The following is an 8,158-nucleotide window of genomic DNA, read 5'->3' as shown; positions in this document are numbered from 1 at the left end:
TATTTCTCATATGGTTATGAAGGTACTTTAGACAGGTTGTTATACCTGTCTCTTCCATGGTCAGACTAAAATGGCTGAGAAGTGTAAAAATTGCTGAAAAGAAGTTAGGTAACAGATTCAATCAAGTCCCTCTGATTCAATCAGCAGAAAAATATAAAGGTAGGAAACACTGCCAGTTATGAGTGCTTTATGTTCAAAGCTGTCAAAAATGCTCTTCCATCTTCATGATACCTTATCTTCATTTTATGGGTAGGGAAACTGAGGAAGAGCTATGAAGGCTTGCTGTGAGATGCATTCACTAAGCACTGGAGAATCATTGCAGGTGGATTTCCTGCACATCAGTACTCCAGAGATGTAGAGCACTCCAGCTGAAAGCAAATGAAGCTGGAGCTGCTTTGCTTTTATGTACGGAGCATTACTTTATTACTTCATCCAGTAAGTGTGTGGAAGAGGGACAGTGTGGAGAAGCTGCTATGTATCAAGTCACATACAAAAACCACACAACATCCCCCTTCTTTTTCTTGCAAAAATAACCAAAAAAAACCCAACCAAACAAAAAAAACCTAATTTCTCTCATCTCACAGCAAAAAAAAATTAACTAATAATAATTAATTAATTAATAATTACTTGGTTTTAAATATTAAACTGAAATTACAATTTGGCAATTTCATCCTCAGTCTATAATGACCAAGACATTATGTTTCAGAGAATAAACTTTCACACATAAAAAAATAACTCATCTAATTTAAGTCACCTCAATCTTTTCTTTGCAGAATGGGAAAGAGAAAATGTCAAAGTGCTTCTTGTTCTATGACCCAACTGCTGTTAGCAAGACTGCAGACATCTCTGGCTGGACAATGAAGTATCAAAATATTCACAGCTAGCAGGAACCCTGACTTAAACAATTTGCCTACATTAGGACAGATTAAGGAATTGTGTCCTGGTCTTCTTTGCCTTGCCCTAATTTGTTTCTAATGTTGAGGTTTTGCAAGCACGAAGGGGAGGATGACATTTCCAAGCCTCCCATGAAAGCATGGCACTGTACAGATTCTATTTAAAAATATGTATATGGATGGATAAATCAAGGTTTTTCCAAGCTGGATTATTTCAGTGTTATTTCAATATTTATTGTTATTTCAATAACCCTTTTAATTACATTGTTGTACTTCTATTTTAGATAACAAGAGTGCACCTGGTACTTTATGTAGAGTCTGCAGAAGTGGGTACAACCGCTGGCTCTCTGACACCTCGCCTCTGTGTCTGAGAGAGTTCTAAAGCTTGGCTAGCCATGCCAGCACACATCACTGTTTGTACCTGCTGCAATTCAGTTGTTACAGCAGCAGTTGCAGCAATTTAGCAAGTAGAACACCTATTTTACTGTCTCTTTTATTACCAAGGCAGATAAAATTTGTACAAGTAGTGCTCAGGGAACCAGATGTAGCAGTACATCTGAATTAAAACCAAGAGTATTATCTAGCTGAACTCATTAGCATTTGCAGGAGTGGCTGAACAGATTTGTTTCCCCCATCCACTGTGTAGCTCCCTGAACAACAGCCATTTGTTCTGAACCTCTATCAGCAACTTAGCAGAAGAAAACAGATCAAACAACAGCACTGACTGGATGAACAGCTCATGGAAACAGTGCAGAACACACAAGAATAATGTAAGATTTATCTGCTACGCACCTTCCAACAGTTGGCTCAGCAGATCTGATGATTCATGGAAGACAACTCTCCCCAGGCTTTGTAAAGGGAACTCAGGACAGACCTTTCAGTCTGAGACCCAAAGCAGGACCTCAGCATCTAACTCCCATCTCAGGTGCTGCTCATCTCCTGCAGATCTCAGCTTTAAACTTACCTTCTTCTTGAGCACCTCAAACATACTTCCTCCAGGATCACAAAAAAGGCAGCTGTGTCCACCCCCTGCTTGGGGTGCTGCTCTCATTCTGCAAAGCCCAGTCCTTCTACAGGCACACACAGGACCCCAGCACAGCACAGGGATATCTTCACTTACAAATATATGCTGCATCTAGAAACAGTGCAGACTTTAGAAATCTTCCCCAGATTCCCTCATGATCAGCATTCCAGCAAAAACAGGGCTCATTCCTAGACACCAGAAATCTAGAGCCAAGGAATGGAGCCAAACAAGTCTAGCAAAGCATAAGCTATGGAGGCACTCGGGTGAGTCCAGAAACAGGTTAGAAGCATTTGAGTGCTGTTTAATAGATTTCACATAACTAGATACTGAATAATAGTCTGTGTAAATATTATCACATCTTCCTGTGCCTTCCAGCTGCAATACAGGCCAAAGTTCTGGCTTTACAGAACACTTGAGGTGGTTTTCCTCAAGCTAGGATTCAAACTTGTTGCACATAAGGCATAGGGAGGGAAGTGTTTCTGCTTGTCAGTACACTTTAGAACTCTTCTTCTTGTTAAACAACATACCATATAGTGGGTAGTATTTGGAATTCTATGGGCAGCTTTTAAACAGACTTTTTTTAAAAAGGTATTCCTTATGTTGACTCTTAATACTGTATTCTCACATAATTTTATATTCTTTTCTGTCCTAAGACAGAAAAACACTGCCATCATAATCTCATTAATGAGACATACCTTTTTAGCCATATTCCAATATGTGAAATTTGTCATTGTGCTGTTTGGCACCTGAAAAAAATGGCATCTCAGCAATTTCATGCAGTTTGCACACTTTTCCAGCAAAAACCCTTCATTATGGAAATCCTGAGAAAACTGGCAGTTCCCAGAGACTGAGCAGAGAGACCTGAAGCCTGTACCTACACACAACCATGCCTGCAAGCATTCAAGCAAACGATTCAGCAAACAAAGCTCAGTTCTGCATGAATTAATAGCAAAACCAGATTTGGTTTCCAAAATTTCTTCCACATCCAAGCATGGCTCCAGTCCATTTACAGTTCTGTCTTCCAGTGTGTTTCTCTGTTAATAAATAAATAATAATAGCAGGCTCCAGGACTGATCCCTACATTGCATAGACAATAAAAAGACACCCCAGTTTTGACTTGGCTTCTCCCTCTGCATGTGTGTGGAGGTACTCACACAGCTCTGTTCTCACCATCTCTTCTTTCCTGCTCTCCAGCTCTTTAGGCCAATGAAACCACGTTACAATATTAAAAACAGAGCATTACACATGTAAAATCAAGTATAGTAGTTTGATTTTAGATAAGAGCTAATGAGTTATGATAAAGATTACCCTCAAGTGAGAGCCCTGTGCACAAAGTATTTTTAAAGGGAAAAAAAGTAGAACTGCAAAATAAACAGCCACTCCCTTTGCTCTAATGGACCAGAATACTTTGCTAAAATGAAATATTTTTCACCAATCTTTAATTTAATTCCCTTCTCATATATTAAAATAGCTCAGCTAGGCTGTTTGATGAGCTTCAGATGCTTGTCTTCTAGCTCCTCTTCAGTGCCTGCTTTAGCCTTGAGCTCCTGCAGAAAAACACACAAGGAATATGTATGTTGGATCCCTTCAGGGGCTCAGCATACTTTCAAGACTCTGCAGAGTATGCAAAGTACACACTGCTACAGATATCAGCATCAAGCCACTGGCCTAACTCCACTCCTTAAGCACACTATCTTCCCCTCCTGAAAGGTCTAAAAAGAATTGCAGGGGATATTAAAGCAAGCAGTTAATTCCTTGATGGAAAAAACTTTTCAAAAGTGATGAGCCAAAATTAAGAAAGGTCTCTAACTTTTCCCACTAAAAGATTTCCTTGTCTTGTTTTTATTTTTCTTAGGCATTCTAAAATAACAAGCTGAAAACTTAAAGGCCAGTACTGATGCTTTCATTTGTGATAAAAATCATTTAAGCATCTACATATATCTAAAAGAACAAAGCTGTCACCTCATGGTTCACACCTGGTGAGTATTAATAATGCTTTCCACAGACTGCTTCTTAGAAAACAATTTCTTGGTTATATAAAGAAGAATAAAGATTTAAATCTATTGTGGAAGGGAACAAATAGGATTCTTTAACCTTTAAAGAATCCAATCATCTGCTCAAGTACTTGAAGCTAAATAGTCCTGGCTATCAAACAACCCAATTAAAACCAACCAGCAAAAAAGTCAATAGGTTTTACACCAAGGAAAAAAAACAAACACATCACTAAGGAATGCACATCTTGTGGAAACTGGGAACAGAATGTGCAGAGGTTGATCATTTTAAGGTATTAAGTGCTAAGGTTTAGAAAGTGCCTGTATAAGAACATGGCAGTGTTGAAGATTTGGAGACCTGACCTGCATATCACAGCATGAAGGTGGGGCTGCAACAGAGGGGAAGGGATCTGCCTCTAAACACAAACAAGTCTGACTTGTTGGACAGACAACTATATTTGAATGTCAGCTTTATTTGACATTTTCTAATTTCTTCACACTAGTAAAAAATTGCACTTTCACATCCTCAGTCTTTACCATTTTTCCTGGTCCATTGCCAACGCCAATTGTTTGAAAGACAACAGGGAGAATAACAGTGGGATATGACAGGAGCTACAAACCTCCTGATGGATGTTCCTGCACCTCTGCTGGTCATTGAATTGTAGGAGAGAAAAGGAAAACCAGGTTTTTCAATGTGTTTGGTGAAACTTAGGAGGCCTTGGGTTCAAGTATTTGTGAAAAGTTCTGTCTCCTCCCTGTGATGTTTCTTTCCTGCTAAAAGATGATAAATAAATAAATAAATAAATACACCTGCATTTTGACTGGCTGACAGCAAACAGTAAACAACCAGCCCAAGCAAGAACTGCCTGCAATCTTAGGGGACAAAGTGTTGTTTACAAGATGATGATCATATGAGAATTTGGCCTTACTTCTCTCCCCTAAATACAAAAAGATATCATGTCAAATCTTTACCAAGTTACTAATTAGTTCACTTAGGTATCTGTTAAGAACAATATTTCCTCTTTAGACATTCATTTCTTTAAAACTGGCTATTTAATTCACTGAAAAAACTAATAAGGTATTGAATTATATCATCATTGCCAGATGTAGTCCAATTCACAAAATCTCTTGGAACAAATCAAATCCTCTTTTTATTGCCCATCTGATTCATGCTGATCTCAGGGGTTCATGTTTCCATTCATGTTTTCATTCTGAATTTAACATAACAGCACTGTGCTTGCTGGTACATAAATTAACAGGACATTTAGGATCTCCAGTGAAATCCCAGATTATGCAGTGCTGCAGCAGGTAAAATTTTTAACAACTGAACACTGAACATTCACAAAGCAGCTACAAGAGCAAGACTCTGGAAGGAGGAATTTGAACTTCCACCTTCACATGGCTGTGGCCTCCCAGCTGAAGCCATGTTCAGGTTTTGGAGCCAGACTGATCAAAGAGAACTCCTCTCCCCCCTCTCCATGCAGAACTTGCCCTCTGCATGGCTGACGTGCCTTCAGTAGCATCTCACAGTGATTTACAGCTGTGCTGTAGGAGGACAGAGTCAGTCAAACCTGTGCTGCAGCTCAGCAAAATTGCTTGAAGCTGAATAAACTGGTGCATTCGTGCCAAAAAGAGAACAAAATCTCTTTGCAAGCAAAACCACAATGCTTAGACAGAAACACAAATATAAACATGCTTTGAAGATTCTCCCCCAGTCAAAGCGAAGCATTCACTGTCGAAGTGTTATTGCTGTAAGTGGAATTATTTGCACTTTTCTGTGCCACACAGGGAACATCTCTCAATATTACTTTTTAAATACGTAGCTTACAATGAACATCTGGCTGTCATTCAGAAGGCAAAAGGCCTTTTGAAAATTCACCAGAAGAGCCAAAGAAAAACCAGCAAAGACCAGCTGAAGAAAACACCAGCAAAACTTGCTTCTAAGTCAGTTTGAGAAAAAGTCATCTCTTGGGTAACAATTTTATGTTTTTCCCCTCTCTAACTGTCCCCTGCAGCTTCTGGTCCAGGCTGGGAGCTCCCAACCCCACCTCAATGCCAGCCCCTCACAGTCAGCCCCCATGCCCTGAAGAGAGCAGCCCAACACTGTCACCTGGGTGTGTTTCCTCACACGTGTCCCTAGCATGAGCAGAGGAGCAGCATGACCATTGCTGGTAGAGAAATTAGTAAAGGAATAAAGCCCAGCCACCAACTGGGCAGGAAAAAGCAATTCCTGCCTCTGGGACGGAATCTGGGATGGAAATCACCATCCTACAGCATTGCCAGCTGGCTTCAGCCCTGCTGTGCTCTCCTGAAGTCACAGGATCTTCCCCCCGAAAGCCGAATCCCTAGTTCAGAACACAGAGCTTCTGACAGAGTTTCAGGGGTCCCCATTTCACAAACAGCTCTGCCCCCTGTGAAAGGGAGACATGTGCAGGCTCAAGCACACTGCCACACACAGATACTGGCCCAGTTGCCAGAAACATTCCAACTGAGTTTACTGGGGCTGGATCCAGCTCCTTAGCCCTGGCTGACAGCTGGAGCCATCAGCCTGGCCTCACAAGAGGAGCTGTGTGTCAGGGCACAGCCATCCTGCTCTGGTCCCAGCAGGGCTGGTCTGGCTCTGTACTGTAGCTGCAGACCCTTGGTAGGACAATGAAGAAGAACTAAAAGAGCTGCGCCACACTCACTTACCACCCTTAGCAGAAAAGGGTTTGTACCTAACCTGAAAAATACTGGGGATTTTCAGACATGGGAATTAGTAGCTTTCAAAAATGTTACAAGTTTTTATTTTTAATTCAGGGGGAAATTCAGAAATGCTGAAACTCCATCTCATAATTTTTTTAAAATAGAAATTAAAAGTAAAAATTGTTTTGGAAATGGAAATTTTCATTCAAAACGTTACCCTAGGGAAGCCCTCCTGTTGGTTGCACTCAAGGACTACCATCTGACATTTCTTCCTGGCATGCTAAAGCAGCACTCTAGCTGCTTCCATTACCTACAGCAGCTCAAGAAGACACAGTCAATTGCTCCTCAGAGCTGCCCAGCAACAGACTTGAGGCAAAGGTCACCAGCTGCAACAAGAGAAATACCAGTGGGGTATAAGGGTGGAAAGAACATCAATAGAAGTAGTAACAGATTGGAAAAGGCTGCCTGGAGAGGCTGTGGGATCTCCCTCTGCATAGATGTTCAGGCTTGATCAGTGCAGGCTGAGCCACTGGAGCTACTCATCATGTCAGCCCTGCTTTGAGCAGTGTGTCAGACTTAAACGACTTCTGCAGGTTCCCTCCAGCTTACTTGGTGGCTAAAATACAGCCCATTATAACATTTTCAATGCTGTCAGCTGTACTTTATTCCTCAAATGATGCTGGCCAGCTTTTCCTTTATATTAACTAAAATACCTTATCGCTTCTGTACAGCAAGTGTCTCCTGGTGGCTGAAATGAAGAAAGCAGATGTTTTCTCCAAATGGATTATGTAAACTATAAAACTGAAACGACATGAATAATTGCCAGTACACTCATAGAATATAAAAAAAAACTTTCCAAAAACATAAATAGATTTCCAACTCCACAGGAAATTTCTGAAATATTGCTTTTACATAACATGACAAATTCCAAAATGCCAATGTTTTCCAAATTTAATTCAAATTTAATTTTTAATTTTAATTCCCATCATGTAACTAAAAAATATGACAAAACATGTAAGGGACTGGTAAGGGCAAAATACATATAAGAATTCAACAAGTTCAGGAAATGTCTTTCAAATTATTAGAATTATTTCATTATGGCTATTGGCATATAATCATATATTGCTCTGCAGCAGTTCAGATAAATAAAAAGCCTTGATCTTACAGCATTTTTTTCTTGAAATAAAATTTTTAAAACCCGTCCTTACGATGTGATTTCAATAAAAATAGAAATGGAACAGACATCCTCACAGTGGCTGCAACCTGTATCATTAGAGAAGGGTAGGAACCTCAGTTTGGTCTTTGATTGATTGATTGTTTCCAGGGAGTACTCGGCCTCTAGAAGAGGCTATGAGCTCTAGAGACTGTTTGTAAGAGTGATCACGGTTAAACATGGGTAGGTATAAAATCAGTATGTTTTGTGAGGAGTGGAGGGGAGGATAGAAAACATAGGAGGTCATTCAGAAAATGTGTCCTGAAATTGCCTTTTTTTTTTTTAATCAAAGCCACATTCTTGAATCTTAATACAAGATTCAAGCATCTGTTATATAATTAAATGTTTCAGA

General features: G+C 40.0%; 1 long non-coding RNA gene across 1 annotated transcript in view; it reads right to left on the bottom strand.

Annotated features, from left to right (window-relative positions):
* Positions 1-3,026: 3,026 nt before the first annotated feature.
* The window catches only part of LOC120500527, a 31,229-nt gene continuing 26,097 nt past the window's right edge, over positions 3,027-8,158 (bottom strand). The window contains exons 2-3 of the long non-coding RNA XR_005627120.1: positions 4,529-4,682; positions 3,027-3,464 (exon numbers count right to left, since the gene is read on the bottom strand). This is a non-coding gene — a long non-coding RNA (uncharacterized LOC120500527). The remainder of the gene's footprint in view (positions 3,465-4,528; positions 4,683-8,158) is intronic.

The sequence above is a fragment of the Passer montanus genome, unplaced genomic scaffold (assembly GCF_014805655.1).
Source record: "Passer montanus isolate IOZ18808 unplaced genomic scaffold, ASM1480565v1 scaffold18, whole genome shotgun sequence".
Lineage (NCBI taxonomy): Eukaryota > Metazoa > Chordata > Aves > Passeriformes > Passeridae > Passer > Passer montanus.
Note: the sequence above shows the minus strand (reverse complement) of the source record. Positions and strands in the feature narration are given on the sequence as shown.